General features: G+C 37.1%; 1 long non-coding RNA gene across 1 annotated transcript in view; it reads left to right on the top strand.

Moving 5' to 3' along the window:
- Positions 1 to 3,143: 3,143 nt before the first annotated feature.
- Positions 3,144 to 19,663, top strand: part of LOC116480382 (uncharacterized) — a 31,709-nt gene continuing 15,189 nt past the window's right edge. The window contains exon 1 of the long non-coding RNA XR_004251278.1: positions 3,144 to 3,281. This is a non-coding gene — a long non-coding RNA (uncharacterized LOC116480382). The remainder of the gene's footprint in view (positions 3,282 to 19,663) is intronic.

The raw sequence follows: 19,663 nt of genomic DNA, 5'->3' as shown, positions 1-19,663 counted from the left end.
TATTTCTACAGTATGGACCTTGGGATTACTTTTAGCACACTGACCACCTTGTAAGCAAGACTTTGGCCCTCTTCATGGCACAGATATTTACTGGGCAATACCTTGCAGTACACACTAGGCACTGGAGATAAAGAAATCAAGGAGGTAGCAACTGCCTTGTGGAAGGGCGGTTTCGTCATGCCAACACAACCTAAGGGAAGCTCAGAAATTCCATCCTCAATGGCTTTTTTTCCCCTAAAAGCATAACACATACAGTAGTTCCCCCTTATTTGTGGTTTGTTACCTGTCGTCAGTCGAGGACAAAAAAATATCAAATGGAGAATTCCAGAAATACAATTTATAAATTTTAAATTGCCCATTGTTTTGCGGTGATGAAATCTCTCAGCGTTCCACTCAGCCCTGCATGGGACATGAATTATCCCTTTGTCTAGGGTATCCATATCCACGCTGGATACGCTACCTGCCTGTGGGTCACTTAGTAGCCATGTTGGTGATCAGATGGACTGTTATGGTATTGCAGTGCTTGGGTTCAAGTAACTCTTATGTTTCTTAATAATGACCTCAAAGTGCAGGAGGTAGAGATTCTGGCATATTGTTATAATTGTTCTACTTTATTATTCATTACTGTTGATTTCTTACTGTGGCTAATTTATCAATTAAACTTCATAATAGGTATTAATGTATAGGAAAAACATGGTATATATAGAATTTATATCTGCAGTTTCCAGTATCCACTGAGGGTCTTGGAACGTATTCCCCACAGATGACAGGGGATTACTGTATATTGGTTGATTTGAATGGATTTCCTTCCCCCACCTTGCCACCTGATTCCACCACAGCCTCTTTGAATAGACCCCATAATTCAGACATGATAATGTCATGGTCTCTAACATGACAGTATTTTTTTAAAAGACTTTTAAATGAGTCTATATGTTGGCAACTGCAATTTCATGTACATTTTTCTTGATAAATTTTGATTAGCTAATGAAGTATAGCAATACCTAATATTTATAATACCTAATATTTATAATGCCTCCTAATTCAGCCTCATATACAAATTTAAATTAAATATTTAACATAACATGTTGTGGTTACTTTGAAATATTATGTGCTGAGGTAGGGCACTGATTTGTTTACTAAGCACTGACAAATACATTGTGTTTTATTTACTCTCGGTATCACTTTATTGTTGCCTTCCTTCTACTTCAGTTATGTCTTAAAATAACTGTTCTGTACTTTAGCAATAACACATATAGCAGAAAATTCAGAAAACAAATAAAAACTCAAAAGAAACAGGAAAATAAGTTACCCCAAATCCTGTCACACGTGGGTGGCTTCCATTATGTCTGGCAAAGCCTTATAATGTTTTTTTCATGTATCTTATGTTGCTTGACAAAAATTGCATCACATTATATTTACAGCTTTGAGCCTGTTTTTCTCTTAACAACATATTGGGGGCTGTTTTCCCACGTCAACAAAGATTCCTTTAAATGGCTGAATAGCATCAAAGTGTGTTATTCTTAAACTGCTGCATGCTGCCTTGCCATGGGCCAGTGGAAATACAGCCCCAGAAGCAGTGGTTTTATCCAGACCAAGTAGCCATTCTTTGCATTCTCAGTGGAGGGTCCTCCCCTTAGGAATGTGGAGCTGATGATGCCAAGTGTGTCCTTGACCTTATGGGCAGGATGGAGAGCTCTTCTATTTTCTCAGGCTTCTGCCTGATAAGGGTGATCAAACAGAAAGATTCAAGATTTATTACTCAGGAATCTAATTTATTTGCAGTTGTTTAGAGCTTTCATTAGTGTCCTGATCCTTTTATCCATTATGCCGGTTTCAAGACCCAGGCCTTATGATTTTACCTGCTTCCACTTCCTGCCTCACAGAATATTTGCTATGGGGACCTAGCTACTGTGTAAGAAATGTGACTACTCTGGTACCACCATGTCATGAGAAACCCAAGCTGTATGGAAAGGTCCAAGAGTAAGGGTCAGCAAACTATAGCCCGTGGACCAAATCTGGCTCATCACATTCTTTCTAGCTAAGAATGGCAGGGAGGGGCAGCCAAAAGAATAACAACAGTCTGTGATATGTAAAAAGTATACGGAACTTAAATACAATTTTATTGAAACTGTCACACTCATTTGTTTACTTATTGTCTGTGGCTGCTTTCATGCTACAATGGCAGAGTCGAATAGCTGTGACAGACATCATAAGACCCTTGAAGCCTAAAATATTCACTATCTGGACCTTTACAGGAAAAGTCTGCCAACCTCCACCCTTAGAGGATAAGAGGGAGAGGCCAGGAAGCATCAAGGAGCTAATACATATAAGTATATAAATATGCCATACATTTCAAACCTTCCACCTCCAGCCACTCAACTGATGCCACATGCAACAGAGACAAATTACCCAGCTGAGCCCTTCCCAAATTCCTGATCAACAATAGCAAAAGCAAAATAAATGGCTGTTTTAAGGCATTAAGTTTTGAGCAGTTTGTTACATAGCAAGAAATAACTGAAACACCTTACAACCACCCTAAAAAGGAAGACGTTGTTATGCAAATATTTGGATGAGGAAATGGAAGCTCAGAAAGATTAAATAACTTACTCAAGTTCACACAGCTGGCAAATAAGGAGCTCGGATTTCAACCCAGGTCCTTCACAATTCCTAAGCTTTGTGATACAGTAGCCCCATAATATTCAGCCTTTACTCTATTGCAATATATTTTATGCTCATGTCAGTCTTCATTAACTCAATAAATGTGTACTGACAATTTTCACCACAGGTAAGCACTGCACTAAGCTTTGTGGAGAAACAAGAGATGTAATTTAGATGGAAATCTGAAAATTTTACTTAACTTTTTACTTAGCTAAGAAGACCAAGGGTTATTATAATGTGATGACAGATGAAATATTATAAATTCAAATTTGACACATTTACTCTGAAGGTGGTGGCCTACAGAATCCCATTCTAGGTAATAAAACTTTCAGAAAAGCTATTTGTTTGATCTTTATGTCACAGTTCTAGGACTTTTTTTTAAAGAGCAAATTGTCAGCAGTCAGTGAAGAGATGGCTTGAAAGCTCATCCTGCCTACCTGCAAAGTTAGTTACATGTTAGTGTTTTACTTTGTTTTTTCATTTCAGATTAACTGTCCTCTTTCACGTTCAAACCATATGTAACTGTAATTGAATGGAAGTTAAACATCTGGAAATCGTTAGGACTGAATAGCAATGAAAGGCAGGAAGTACAAGACTATGGAAAGTGATTTTGGACAACCAGGGTAAGGAATGCAAAGAAAACTATTTAAGCATATTCCAAGTTGTCTGCCATTATGATACACTCTCAAGGTCATTACTGGAAATAGGTCACTCTGAAGTGAAGGCTGTCAACTAGGAACACAGCTAGATGAAATACAGTATGGTGAAAATGGAGGTAACTATGGGTTTAAAGGTCATTTCCTTATTTATCAAGGGCCCTAGTTAGGTGTAGGCTGCTTGAGAGCCAAAATATGTCACCTTATAAAGGTGACTATCAGATCACCTTTATCTGATAGTCAGTGGTTTGTTGGGACTGGCACATACCAGCTTACAATAACTGATTACATTTTTAGGAATTTTTGTGGGCCGATTGTTGAAATTTGCCATGGTAGGAGCACTTACACCATGGAATCTGGCAAATACAGTAAGTCAGGGCTCTTTTTTAAGAGAGCCAGTTTACCAGCACACCACTGAGACAGAGTTAACTAAACATGATTAGCCAGTAGTCCAAAATTCTTTAGAGTGTATGATAAACTATAAGGCACTCATTACATTTATGCTGTTCAATAATTTTTAGTGACATGAGAGACAAATCCGGAAGCAAAACTATAGCTCCAGTACAGTCCCCAAAATGCTAAAACATATAGCTATACACAGAAAATTATAAGAAAGAAAATACATCAATGTCTTCACAGTGGTTATCTTCAGCTTGTAGATTTACAGGTAACTGTTGTTTCATGCATTATATCTTTCAAGTATTCTATAAGCATTGCTTTCTTAATTAAAAAACCCAGTAAAAATAATGTACCTAAGTATTAACCTTTTAAAATTTTGTGTACAGGAATGACACAGGAAGGGTTTACAGGAAGAAAGTTTGGAAGAGGAGGACTTTCTCTTCTTAACTCATTCAGTCCTGTGAGAAAAGGATTGAGGAGAAACCATTATGATTAAATTGGAGCTAGCAGTTCAGCTAGGGTCACAGAGGGAATGAGTAGAGAAGCAAAAGGCAAATGAATAGAGAGAGGCAGGAAAAGGGAATACTAAAATAGGGATCAGAAATTGTATCCCTAGCAGCTATATTAAGAAGCCATGTCATAGTCATTTCACTTTTTGAGCATCAATTTTTTCATCTCCAATGTGTGCAGGCCACAATGGAAAACAATGCACAAATTTCATTTTAATCAAGATGTTCTAAGTGAACTTCCTCTTAAGGGCAGCCAGCTCTCAGAGTGGGTGTGCGGCAGCATAAGACTCACCTGGCAAAGGAAAGTAGAGGAATGTTTGCTGGAGAGGAAGGAAGGGAATTGTGCAAGATGAGAGTAGAGGGGTGTCGTTTAGTGAGGGTGCTGGAAGAAAACTGTCCTAATTGTAAAACCTTAATGGTAGTATCAAAGGGATGTTTGGGGACAAAAATATGGTTCCACTTTTGTTTTATTTTATATGTAGATAAAGAACCCTTGCTTCTCACAGACACATTTCTAACTTCTACCAAGGAATTTCTGAATGTAGTCTGTATGACAAGATCCCTGATTGTGTGTTATAATAAGAAAATTAGGAATCTTCATTAGAACATTACTCTGAAACTAAATAAAAATTTTTAGCAATGTTTTAAACACATCTTTTAAGGTCCAGATTATTTTCTAGGATCACATTATAAAAAAGATCTTAAAAATATAATAGAATTTTTTTTTTTGAGACGGGGTCTCATTTTGTCACCCAGGCTGGAGTGCAGTGGGGTGATCCCTGCTCACTGTAGCTTCAACCTCTTCAACCTCAAGCGATCCTCCTGCTTCAACACCCCAAGTAGCTGGGATTACAGGCACCCACCACCAAGCCCAGCTAATTTTTGTATTTTTCACAGAGACGTGTTCTTATCATTTTACTCAGGCTGGTCTCGAACCCCTGAGCTCAAGTTGTCCACCCGCCTTGGTTTCCCAGAGTGCTAGGATTACAGGTGTGAGCCACAGCACCCACCCTAGTGGAATTTTTATTAGTTGTTAACTCTGACACTAATGTAGTTAGAAAGAGGTAGAAACTAATGGCTCGGTATATTACTTTATCTGTGGGTTCCAAATATCTATACAAAGTTGTTGCTTATTTCTACAATAGTTTCACGACTATTATAGTTATTCTCACTCACTTTGAAGAAAAAAAAATCCCCTGATGTGATAAAGTACAATGATTCCAACTCACATATTTAAAATGTAATAAAAGTTTAAACTTTAATCGTTTTATAAAACTTGTTTTAACGCATGCCATGTGTGCCTTTTTTTCAAGGAGATCTGTATTTTTCAAACAACTTTGTAAGTCAGTGTCATGTACACATATGATGTGGGAGCTAATTGGTTATCTCCATTTTAATTGTATTTTTGAGACATTATAAGAAAAACACCAATGTTGCATTCCACTGGATCCCTCTTCCCAAACAGACCTGGATGAGTCTAGCTTTGCCCAGGACCGTGGACTTCCGTGTTTTGTGGGGCTGGGTGTTGAGGACGTCGACACATCTGTAACCAAACCAGTGAACCTCAGTGGGAGCTGAGAGCCATGTCTCTGGAATGAGGGCCTCTCATTCCTTTGTTCTGGATATTTCCTGGCAACGTGTACACAAGCACATGCTATTAACAGATGGTAGAAGTCATAATTGGGATTTTTATCATAACATATCCCTCATGCTTCCACCATGCGCCAAAGAAGAAGAGATGCATGGACTAGCTAGCTTCGTCACAGCAGGACTAAAACCCCCTACTGTACTTCAAACCTCCCAAGACCCGAGTCCCTCCATGACAGATTCAACCAATCAGTTAGATGTGGTTTTCAGTCAGAAGTACAGAGCCAACTTTGGCAGACACGTTCATTCAGATTCCTTTTAAGATCAGTTGTTAATATGAGGGTGACTGGAGCCTAGTTTATCTGGTAAGTTGAGGCATACATCTGTGCTGCAGAGCTGAGGCCTATGGAATTGGCAGAGAGCCCTAAACTTTGTACAGACAACTGCGCCTCATAACCCACACAGATGAAAAGGTCTCCTTTGCTTAACCCCATAGCTATGTGCTGAGCAAGTCAGAAAGAAAGCAGGAACAAGTATGGCAAAGAACTTAGCCAAAGAAGCTTAAGAGGATTATTTTTGATTTTTTGCTGTTGATGTTCAAATCTAGTGTGTGCCTTCTCAGTTCAAAATTGATGACCCACGTCAGCTTTATAAAAGCATACATACGTAGTGCATATTTTTGAGAAAATTAATTCTTCATAATTTATAAGTATCTAAAGAAGTACTGTTCATAATGTTCGTATAACTCTCGTGCATTTATGCAGCTTGCATCATCCAAAGAATTTGAGGGGTTTTGTTAAAGGTATCTGCTGGCTGGGAATATTTCACATTACACCCAGGATGATTAAAATCCCAGGGCTATCCTTTGGGCACATGCCTGAGCATTGTAATCAGTGAGGTTTATATTTAGTGGTCAGTAGCATAGCTAAAGAAGTACCTCAGAGAGCTTGAAATCTAACATGGTGGTGGTTATAGCTGGTGGTTAGGAGCTGGGAATCAGATGGTTGGGTTCAAATCTGACCCTTTCTCCTACCAGCTAAGTGACTTCGATCAACACACTCAACTTCTCTAAACCTTGATTTCCTTATTTGTAAATAGGTATGAAAATATTATCATGGGGTTAATTATATCATTATAAAATATTTTAAAATATGTAAAAGAGATCATTATAAAATATATAAAATATCATAAGGTTGTGAATTTTAAATGAAGTAATATGTGAAAGTACTTACCATAATACCTGTTGCATAATATGTGCTAAATAAACATTAGCTATTATTTATACAAAGTGATAAACAGCGCTACATAATTTTCTGGCCTCACAGCAAAATGAAAATGTGGGACGTTTGTTCAGAAAGCAATGCAAAAAAAAAAAAAAAAAACAGTGCTGTTAAAGGTACTTAAAAAAAGCTTTTTATTCTCTTTTGTGCTGTCTCTCGGCTTGTGATGGTGGTGCTGTATTTAATTACTAGACTTTAGTTTTTAGAGCAATTTCAGATTTACAAAAAAAAAAAAAAGAAAAGAAAAAAGAAGAAAGTGGAAAGTGGAGTTCTCATATTACTCCCTCCAGGTTTCCACTATTATTAACATCTTGCATTAGTGTGGTACATTTGTTATACCTGACAAACCAATATTGACATATAATTACTAACTGAAATCCATAGTTTATATTAGAGTTCACTCTTAATGTGTATAGTTCTACATGTTTTGAAAAATGCATAATGTCATATATTTACCATTACAGTACCATACAGAATAGTTTCACTGATCAAAAATATCCTTTGATAACTGGCTAATCATATGCAGAAAAGTGAAACTGGATCCCTATCTTTCACCATATACAAAAATTAACTCAAGATGAATTAAAGACTTAATTGTAAGACCTTAAACTATAAAAATCTTAGAAGAAAACTTTGGAAACACCATTCTGGACATAGCTTTGGGAAAGAATTGATGACTACATCCTCAAAAGCAATTGCAAGAAAAACAAAAATTGACAAGTTGGACCTGGTTAAACTAAAGAGCTTCTGCACAGCAAAAGAAACTATCAACAGAGTAAACAGGCAACCTACAGAATGAGAGAAAATATTCACCCACTATGCATTCAACAAAGATCTAATACCTGGAGTCTTTAAGGAACTTAAAGAGCTGAACAAGCAAAAAACAAACAACTCCATTAAAAAATGGGCAAAAGACATGAACAAACACTTGTCAAAAGATGATATACAAGTCACTAACATACATGAAAAAATGCTTATCATCACTGATCATCAGAGAAATGCGAATCAAAACCACAATGAGATACCATCTCATACTAGTGGGAATAACTATTATTAAAATGTCAAAAAACAACAGATGTTGGTGAGATTGTGGAGAAAGGGAAAGCTTATAAACTGTTGGTGGGAATGTAAATTAGTTCAGACACTATGGAAAGCAGTTTGGAGATTTCTCAAAGAACTTAAAACAGAACTACCATTTGATCTAGTAATCCCATTACTGGGTATATATCCAAAAGAACACAAATCATTCTACCAAAGAGACACTTATACTTGCATGTTCACTGCAGCACTATTCACAGTAGCAAAGACGTAGAACCAACCTACGTGCCCATCAATGAAGGGTTGGATAAAGGAAATGTGGTACATATACACCATGGAATACTACACGGTCATAAAATAGAACAAAATTGCCTGGCCAACATAGTGAAACTCTATCTCAGCTAAAAATACAAAAAAAAAAAAAATTAGTTGGGCTTGGTGGCAGGTGCCTATAATCCCAGCTACTCAGGAGGCTGAGGCAGGAAAATCACTTGAACCTGGGAGGCAGAGGTTGCAGTGAGCCGAGATCGTCCCATTGCACTCTAGCCTGGGTGACAAGAGTGAGACTCTGTCTCAAAACAAAGAAAGAAAGAAAGAAAGAAAGAAAGGAACAAAATTGTGGTCTTTGCAGCAACATGGATGAGCTGGAGGCCATTATCCTAAGCAAATTAATGCAGGAACAGAAAACCGAATACCACATGTTCTCACTTATAAGTGGGAGCTAAACATCGAGAACTCACGGACATAAAGGTGGCAACAATAGACACTGGGGACTATTAGAGAGTTGAGGAGGGGTTGAAAAACTAACAGTTGGGTACTATTCTGTATCTGGGTGACAGGATCATTTGTACCCCCAACTTCAGCATCATGCAATATAACCAGGTAACAAACTTGCACATGTACCTCCTGAGTCTAAAATAAAAGTTAGAGCCGGGCGTGTTGGCTCACGCTTGTAATCCTGGCACTTTGGGAGGCTGAGAGGGTGGATCACTTGAGTCCAGGAGTTTGAGACTAGCCTGGGTAACACTGGCAAAACCCCGTCTCAACAAAAAAATATAAAAACCTTAGCTGGGCATGGTGGGCACACCTGTAGTCCCGGCTACTACTGAGGCTGAGTTGGGAGGATCACTTGAGTCCAGGAGGTGAAGGTTGCAGTAAGTCAAGATTGCACCACTGCACTGCAGCCTGGGTGACAGAGGGAGACCCTAACTCAAAAAAAAAAAAGTTGAAAAAAACAGAAGATTCCCTGTGCTTCGCTTCTGCATCCTTTCCCCACTATTTCCCCCAATCCCCAGAAACCACTGGTCTTTTCATTGTCTCTATAGTTTTGCCTTTTCAGATATCATATAGTTGGAATTATATAATATGTAGCTTTTTCAGACTGGCTTCTTTTACTTAGCAATATGAATTTAAATTTCTCTTCCATGATTTTTTATGGCTTGACAGCTTATTTTTATTGCTGAATTTCATTGTATGGATATGCCACAGTTTATTCATTCATCTACCAAAAGACATCTTTGTTACTTCCAATTTTTGACAACTGTGAATAAATTTGCTGTAAACATTCATGTGCAGTTCTTTTGTGTGTGGGCATAAGTTTTTAACTCATTTTGATTTTAGCCATTCTAATAGGTATGTGGTGGTATCTCATTTTGTTTTAATCTGCAAATTTGTAGCAGCATATGATGTGGAACATTTTTTCATATGCTTACTTGCCAGCTGTATATCTTCTTTGCAAAGGTGTCTGTTCAGATCTTTTGCTCTCTTTCTAATTAGATAGTTTGTTTTTTATTGTTGAGTTTTAAGAGTTCTTTGTATATCCTGGGTAACAGTCCTTTCTCAGATACATCCTTTGCAAATATTTTTTCTCAGTCTATGCCTTATCTTTTCATCATCTTAATGCAGTTTTTCACAGAGCAGAAATGTTTTATTGTAATGAAATCTAACATCAATGTTGTCTTCTAGAAGTTTTATAGTTTTACATTTAGGTTTGTCATCCCTTCTAAGTTAATTTTTGTGTAGTATAAGGTTAGATTCTATATTAATTTTTTCATGTGGATGATTAATTGTTCCAGTGTCATTTATTGAAAATACTATCCTTTCCCCAGTAAATTAATTTAGCTTTGTCAAAGATCAGTTGACAATATTGTGTGGGTCTTTTTCCAGATTCTCTATTCTGTTCCTGTGCTCTATTTGTCTGTTCTTTAACCAATACCACATTGTCTTGATTACTGCAGTTTGTAGTAACTCTTGAGGAAGTATAGTGTCAGTCCTCTGACTTTGTTCTTCTTCAATATTTTGTTGGTTATTCTGGGTCTTTTGCCTCCCTATGTAAACTTCAGAATCAGTTGGTTGGTCACCACGAAGTAACTTTCTGGGCTACTTTATTGAAATTGCATTGAATCTGTAGATCAACTTGGGAAGAACTGATATTTTAACAACATTGAGTCTTCTTATCCATGAACATGGAATATCTCTTCATTTATTAATGATCTACTTTGATTTCTTTCATTAGAGTTTTGTAGTTTTCTTCATGTACCCATGAGATCTTATAGATATTTTGTTAAATTTATACGTAAATATTTTATATCTTTTATTTGCTATTTAATGTTGTTCTAAGTTTAAAAATTAAAATGTAAATTTTACCATTCATCTCATATCATGCAATTCCAGTTTTAAGTGCAAACATAAAACATTTAATTCATATGTAGACTCACCAGAATTACACAGTGGAAAATCTGTACAGAATGTATGTCCGTGAAAACAGCCCAGCTGGTAAATGAGAAGTGGTGGAGATACAGGCAGTACAGCTGATCACAGAAGGATGTTAACTAACTAGAGAATAAAGAATATTTCAGCTGGAAAGGAAATAATGTTGATCTCTAGTTCAAGAAACTAGGTCTCAAATGAAAAGTGGCCAGGGTCACACAGGTAAAGAGTGATGAGAACCTCTCTTACCATCCAAGCAGCATTGTTGAAATTCACTATGTGATATTAGTTCAGGTTTCTTATATACTGGATTTCAGGTCTGCTGACATTCAAAATTTTATTGAGCTTGACTAGATACTTCTGGGAATATTCAGATGTACACACTGTGAGTCCAAGTAGAATCCCAACGCAGTTACAACTGTCACAGATGTAGCAATACCTTTGGCCCCAAAACTTGTTGAAGGAGAGACTGAATTAGAACTAGTCACACTGACATGTTTTTAATATTAGGCATTGATTCTGCTGGGAAATATAAGAGGCATCTTCCTTTATGGGGGAGAAAAGTGACTGGTGTGTATGTGTTCTTGGCAGGAGTTTTTGCCATCTGAGCCAGGCTCAGATGGGGAGAACATCAGATTCAGAAGAGACCTCAGAGATAAACTCATTCAGTGGCTTTTAAACTGTGTTCTAGGGATCCACACACATTTCATTACATTTATTTTATTATTTGAAAAACTAAGTTAAAAAATGCTTACTACTCAAATGTGTTACAGATCAAAGCTTGATGTGGTGGAGATCACAGATCATGATAATCTTCGAATGTCTCATGAGGAAATGCTATACACAGTAACTTATGAAATAGGTATACTACTTTTATCTGTGCTATGTATTGGGGAGCCATACAAGACTTCATTTTATGAAAGGATTCCCTTCCACAAAAGTTAAGTTTGAAAACCGCTGATCTATTCATCCCCCTCCAAATAAGCCTCTAAGAACTGTTGATAGATTCATAATACATGTTTAACAAATTTCAGCCATCATTATTTCCTACAGATAGAGAAATTGAGGCCTAGGTTGACTAAATGACTTGCCCAACACATCCAGATATTTAGCAGCAAAGCCAGGATTTTACCTGTGTCTTGACTCCTAGATCATTTTTCCTTTCACTCTATTGCAACCTCCAGATTCCATCCCCAACAAAACAGCTACAGTATTAAGTCTTCCAGGCATAGTCTGTATTTACTGTCCCTTTGATCTATCCTTTTCTTAGTCCTGGGAGCCAAGAGGTGAAAAGAGAGAGAGAAAGAGAGAGAGATCTCACCAGAGGACTCCCCAAGATGTTCTTATTTTGACGTCTTTAACACTGAAAAGGGACAAAAAAGTGACAATCCTGCTTCTAAATGTTTATCCCATTTTCCTTATAAAAACACTTATATTTGGCAGACCATGGATCCTAAATTTTGATCAGAAATGTGATCTTTCTTTCAGTGGTCCCAAAGATAACCAATTGTTTAGAGCCTAGAGGAAAGGGAAGAACCCACAGCTACCATGAATGAATAAGTGGTGAGTTCTGACCATCATCCTCCAACTCTACAAACTGTGGCACTACACACAAATTTAAGATATCCACAAACCCCACTTTTGAAAACTTTAGTCACTTATGCAGCCTGTTCTGAAGATACTTTCAAACCATTCCTTCTCCCTCCTTCTCTTATCCTCTGTACATCGATATACCCTTGTCTATGCCTGTCTTTCTAGTCTTTGAACACCTCCAAATTCAGGCTTAGAGCGACAAATGAGTAAATGAGGAAAAAATTAAAGCCCTAAACCTCTTTACAAAGGCTTAAATGTATGATTAGAATATTATTGTAGTATCTACCTGGCAAATAATAGGAACTCAATAAATACTTGAATTAATAAATTTGTTTTACATATTTTTACTGAATATTTTTTATTTTCTGCCTACATGTTAAAGTGATTGTTGAAAAGCACACAGATTGATAAAATGAATAACTCAGTAAGCAAAGCTGCCTTTATAGGGAGGTTCGGCCCATGCCCCCAACACTAGGCTACTTGCTGGTGGGTTTTAGTGATGGTGATGAATGATTTACCTGAATTCGGCCATCTTTTACCTACTCCCCCTTGTGGTTAGTGTGAGACATTTTAAGGTGTCCGGTGTGGCTTTCACTCCTTTAGCACTATGTTCTGACCTAGAGATAAAATAATTCACGGACAAAACCAAACTCAAAACCAAAACATTTTGAGTGGACTAGTCTAATGTGAATGCTGAAAGACCTAGAGAGCCAGGCCCTTTTCTCTTGATCTCTTTCTTTCCTAAGCAGCTCCTTCACCTTCATCAAGACTCAGCTCAGGACCAACCCATTCCAGAAAGTTTGTTCTGGTTTCTTGCTCTGTGAGTTTGGGGCCTCACCTTGTGATTGATTGCCTTTATCAAAGGGCCTATCACTCTGTGTCTCTGCTCACTAGGTAGGTATCCCCAGTGGACTGTGAACAACTGGAGGTGGGGGCAGGAACTGTGTCTTGCATTTCTTTATTCCAAAATGTCTTCTTTTGCCAGCTATAGAGTAGATGTTCAGTAAATGCTTGTTGAAATAAATAAATGGTTCTTGCCACTAAAAACTTTAGACAATTGGCATAATATCTCAGGTTGCAATTTTCTCATTTATAATCTTAGGGATTTAGGACTTTAAGTCCCTAAAGAGTCTGTGTGTCTGGAATTACATTTATTATAAAAATATTCTGTAAGAATTGGTCCCCTTTTGACTTTCAAGTTCTTTTATTTGGGGGCTTTTGAATATCTTTTTGGCTCTATAGAATTGTATGTCATGGTATGTTAATATTGGAGGTGGGAATGGAAAATAGCCTAGTAGTTACTAGCAAAGATGGCATTGAAGAGATTTCTTCATAAATAAATGTCTGAATGATTATTTTCCAAAGAAAATCATACATTCCATATAGACCTCAAATAAGTTTTTATTTACATTTTTTATTCCATTCGAAGACATACCAGCTTGTGGAGAGGTCTAGAAGCATTTCTCCTCTTGGCTTGGAGTTCCCAACATATCAAGTTTTAATAATATTTGACTCAGGACCACAAAGCATTATTTAGCAAATATACAGTTTGTATTGAAGACATTTGAGGAAAATAAAAACGTGAATAAAAAATTACTAAGCTTCCCTCAACGTGGTTTAAATTTCTGTGTTGATTCAATGGGTGAACATTGAAAAATGTGTATGACTGTGAATCTAAGAATAGTAATGCTTAGTACGACTCTGCCATAAAACAAAACTTTGTCCAGGCTTTTCTCAAAAAGATAATGGATAACAAGTGTTGGCAAGGGTGTGGAGGAAGGGGAACATTTGTACACTGTTGGTGGGAATGTAGATGGATGCAGCAAGTATGGAGGTTTCTAAAGAAATCAAAAGTAAAACTACCATATGACCTGGCAATCTCCCTTTCGGGCATATACCCAAGGGAAATGAAATCACCACCTCATAAAGATAGCTGCACTTTCATGTTGATTGCGGCATTACTCACAATAGCCAAGATATGGAAACAACCAAGGCATCTGTCAACCAATGAATGGATAAACTGTGGTATATAGTATGATGGAATATTATTCAGCCTTAAAAAAGATTCTGTTATTTGAGACAACATGGATGAATGGAGAGGACATTATGCTAAGTGAAGTAAACCAGACCACAGGAAGAAAAATACTGCATGACCGCACTTATATATGAAATCTTTTAAAACACTGAATAAATAGAAATGGAGAGTATAATGGCGATTGGGGTGGGAGGACGGGGGAAATGGGCAGATATAGGTTAAAGAAGACAAAGTTGCAGTTATATAGGATGAATTAGTGTAGAGATCTAATGAATAACATGAGGAAGACAGCTAAAAATATTACATACTGGAAATTTGCTAAGAGAGATTTTAGGTACTTTTACCACACACACAAAAGTAAGTATGTGAGAGGATGGATGTGTTAGTTTACTTGACTACAGTAATCACTTTATTGTATATGTGTATGTCAAAACATTGTGCTGTACATCTTAAATATATACAATAAAGAAAGTGTTCAAGCTGCCTAAGATCTAGAAGACATCAGAGAGGATTGTATACAAGTCTGGCAGTGAGGCCAAGTGAGAATTCATTGTCTCATCCCATGTTTCTCTTTTGTTTTTGTGAGAATTTGGGTCCATCTGAGGCAGAGAATGGTGTGCTCTAAGGATACTGAAAGCTGGCACTTTTGTTCTCCTAAAGTAGGAAGCACTCAGAAGTGGGAATGTTTTCAGGAGACAGTCCTTTCAGAACTGAGGTAAAAATTTTTCAAATTAAAAAAAAAAAAATTTGGAGGCCATGGAAAGAAATTGATATTTTTAATGAACTAAGTTAGGACAGGAGGACTCTTCAACTGGTCAGAAAATAGAATTTTGAGTAAGGGGAAGAAAAATAAATGTAGATATCAGGATGTTTGTTGTTAAGCAATAATTTTTGGGTGTGTGTGTATGTGGTGGTGGTGGTGGTGTTGTTTTTTGAGCCTTACTGCTAGTTTGTAAAGATGGACTTTTTGATTATAAAGAAAACTGCAGTCCAGGCATAGTGGCTCATGCCTGTAATCCCAGCGCTTTGGGAGGCTGACGCGGGCGGATCACCTGAGGTCAAGAGTTCGAGACAAGCCTGACCAACATGGAGAAATCCTGTCTCTACTAAAAAATACAATATTAGCCGGGTGTGGTAGCACGTGCTGTAATCCCAGCTACTTGGGATGTCGAGGCAGGAGAATTGCTTGAACCCGGGAGGCAGAGGTTGAGGTGAGCCAAGATCTCACCATTGCACTCCAATCTGGGCAACATGAGCAAAACTCCATCTCCAAAAAAAAAAAAAAGAAAAAGAAAACTGCAGTTCAAAATGTAAAATGACCCCATAATGAGGCCTGAATTTGCCTTTACTGCAGTCTTTTCAGGAATGTAGGCACAGGTTAATCTGTATGTACAGGATTATGTTAGCCTCTGAGAGACTCTGGGAAAGGTTGTCCTATTAAAGTCATAAAGGCTCTTCTTTTCCTTCAAAGCGTATTTTTTTGTCTATGTAGAAAATCTACCAGAAAACCTTACCAAATTTCTAAGGATGGCAAAAGGTGTTATCTTAGATCTTCTATTCATGTTTGGGAATTCTAATAAACTGAATTCATGTTTTTGTTTATTTGTTTGTTTTGTTTTAAATTTTTGTGAGTACATCGTACATCTATATATTTATAGGGTACATGAAATATTTTGATATAGGCATACAATGCATAATAATCACATCAGGGTAAATAGGGTATCCATCATCTCAAGCATTTATCCTTCTTTGTGTTTCAAACAATCCAATTATGGTCTTTTAGTTATTTTTAAATGTACAATAAATTATTGTTGATGGTAGTCACTCTGTCATGCTGTCAAATACTAAATTTTATTCATTCTATCTAATTATATTTTTGTACCCATTAACCATCCCCAGTTATCCCTAACCCCCGCTGCCAAACTATCTTTTTCAGTCTCTGGTAACCATCATTATACTATCTCCGTGAGTCCAGTTGTTTTTATTTTTAAATCCCACAGATAAGTGAGAACATGCAAAAGTTTGTCTTTCTGTGCCTGGCTTATTTCACTTAACATAATGACCTCCAGTTCCATCCATGTTGTTGCAAATGACAGGATATTATTCTTTTTCGTGGCTGAATAGTACTCCATTGTGTATATGTACATTTTCTTTATCCATTCATCTGTTGATGGATGCTTAGGTTGCTTTCAAATTTTAAGTATTGTAAACAGTGCTGCAACAAACATAGAAGTGCAGACATCTCTTCAATATACTGATTTCCTTTCTTTTGGGTATATACCTAGCAGTAGGATTGCTGGATCATATGGTAGCTCTATTTTTAGTTTTTTGAGGAACCTCCAAACTGTTCTCCGTGGTGATTGTACTAATTTACATCCCCACCAACAGTGTGCAGGTGTTGCCTTTTCTCCATGTCCTTGCCAGCATTTGTTATTGCCTGTCTTTGGATATAAGCCATTTTAACTTAGGTGAGATGATATCTCATTGTAGTTTTGATTTGCATTTCTCTGCTGATCAATGATGTTGAGCACCATTTCATATATCTGTTTGTCATTTGTATGTCTTCTTTTGAGAAATGTCTATTCAGATCTTTTGCCCATTTTAGAATAGGATTATTGAATTTTTTCCCTATAGTGTTGTTTGAGCTCCCTGTATATTCTGGGTGTTAATCCTTTGTCAGATGGGTAGCTTGCAAATATTTTCTCCCATGCTATGGGTTGTCTCTTCACTTTGTTGATTGTTTCCTTTGCTGTGCAGAAGCCTTTTAGCTTGATGCGATTCCATTTGCCCATTTTTGCTTTGGTTGCCTGTGCTCATGGGGCATTACTCAAGAAATCTTTGTCCAGTCCAATATCCAGTAGAGTTTCTCCAATGTTCTTCTTTTTTTTTTTTTTAGTAGTTTCATAGTTTTAGGTCTTATATGTAAGTCTGTAATCCATTTTGATTTGATTTATGTATATTGTGAGAGATAGGGGTCTAGTTTCTGCATCTGGATATTCAGTTTTCCCAGCACTGTTTTTTGGAGAGACTGTCCTTTCCCCAGTATATGTTCTTGGCAACTTTGTCAAAAATGAGTTCACTGCAGGTGTATAAATTTGTTTCTGGATTCTCTATTCTGATCCATTGGTCTATGTGTCTGTTTTTGTGCCAGTCAGTACCATTATTTGAAGTCAGGTACTGTGATTGCTCCAGTTTTGTTTGTTTTGCTCAGGATAGCTTTGGCTATTCTGGGTCTTTTGTGGTTCCATATAAATGTTAGGGTTTTTTTTTCTATTTCTGTGAAGAATGTCATTGGTATTTTGATAGGTGTTGCACTGAATCTGAAGAATGCTTTGGATATGTGGACATTTTAATAATATTGATTCTTACAATCTATGAACATGAAATATCTTTTCATTTTTTGTGTATTCTCTTCAACTTCTTTTATCAGTGTTTTATAATTTTCATTGTAGAGATCTTTCACTTCTTTGGTGAAGCTAATTCTTAGCTTCTTTTTTGTAGTTATTGTAAATGTGGTTAGTTTCTTAATTTTTTTTCAGATTGTTTGCTGTTGGCATAAAGAACTGCTACTAATTTTTGTATGTTGATTTTTTTTATCCTGAAACTTTACCGAATTTATCAGTTTGAATAGTTTTTTTGTGTGTGTGGAGTCTTTAGGTTTTTCCAAATATAAGATTATATCATCTGCAAACAAGAATAATTTGATTTCTTCCTTTCCAATTTAGATGCCCTTTATATCTTTCTCTTGTTTGATTGTTCCAGTTAGGACTTCCAGTACTATGCCAAATAACAGTGGTGAAAATAGGCATCCTTGTCATGTTACAGATCCTAGAGGAACAGTTTTCAGTTTTCCTTCATTCAGTATGATACTAGCTGTGGGTCTGTCATATTTGGCTTTTATTGTGTTGAAGTATGCTCTTTTATACCAATTTTTTGAAGGTTTTATTAATCATGAAGAGATATTAAATTTTATCAAATGCTTTTTCAGTATCAATTGAAATGATCATGTAATTTTTGTCTTTCATTCTGTTGATATGATGTATCACATTCATTAATTTGTGTATGTTGAACCATCCTTGCATCCATGGGATAAATTCAATTTAGTCATGATGAATGATCTTTTTAATGTGTTGTTGAATTCAGTTTGCTAGTATTTTGTTGAGGATTTTTGCATCAATGTTCATCAGGGATTTGGCCTGTGTTTTTCTTTTCTTTTTTTGATGTGTCTTTGTCTGGTTTGGTATCAAGGTAATACTGGCTTCATAGAATGAATTTGGAAGTATTCCATCTTCTATTATTCAGAGTAGTTTCAGTAGAATGGGTATTAGTTCTTTTTTAAATGTTTGATAAGGTTGTCATGTTGTTTCTGAGCTCTAACAAATAATATAAGCTTGTTTACTTTGTGACAACAAAAATTTGTTTCTCTAGGAATGCATATGCTTTCCCATTTTTTATGTCTGTTCCTAGAAAAATAACTGCGTATTCATATATCAGGGCCATTGGACTTTTTAAAAAAAAATAGAAAAACAGGCATAACTTTATTTTTGATTTGTGGGGCACTATTAATAAACCTAGTACATTTGTAGCACTACAATGATGTTGAAGCAGGAAATTTCCCTGACCCCACTGTGGGCAGGAACTGGAGTGCGGGCACTGGAACTAGTCAGCTGCTTCAGCACCAGCAGGGGCAAGCTCTACTCACTCAAACCCACAGCGCTTCACCCCTTGCTGAAGGGAGCATGCAGGTGAGGAGGTGCATGAGCTGGGGTGGGCGTTTTGCAGTGCCAGCAGGAACAAACTTTGTACCAGTCCTGTGGCAGTGTCTTGGGGGTGCCTGTGACCCCTGAAGCCCCAGAAGGAGTGTTATAGTCAGTGCTCTTTTAGCTTTGCTATCCATGGACAGCTTAAGTGTTAACAGCTCAATAGAGGGTCAGCGTGACGGCCTTTTGCACCCACACCTGAGTTATTTTCTGGCATCCAGGAAGAATGTTGCATAAATGAATTTGAAAGATGGTCACTGTGGGGGATTTTATTGCCAGTAAAGGTGGCTCTCAGCAGGAAGGGGAGCTGAAAAGGGGACGGATTGGGGGAAGGTAATCTTTCTCTGGAGTCTGGCTGGGGATGGCCAAACTCCTCTCCAAAGCTGTGCCATCAAGCTGTCCCTCTGAAGTCAAGCCACTTCTCTCCATCTGTAGTTTC

The sequence above is a fragment of the Hylobates moloch genome, unplaced genomic scaffold (assembly GCF_009828535.3).
Source record: "Hylobates moloch isolate HMO894 unplaced genomic scaffold, HMol_V3 SCAFFOLD_13, whole genome shotgun sequence".
Classification (NCBI taxonomy): domain Eukaryota; kingdom Metazoa; phylum Chordata; class Mammalia; order Primates; family Hylobatidae; genus Hylobates; species Hylobates moloch.
This window is presented reverse-complemented; position numbering and strand designations above follow the sequence as displayed.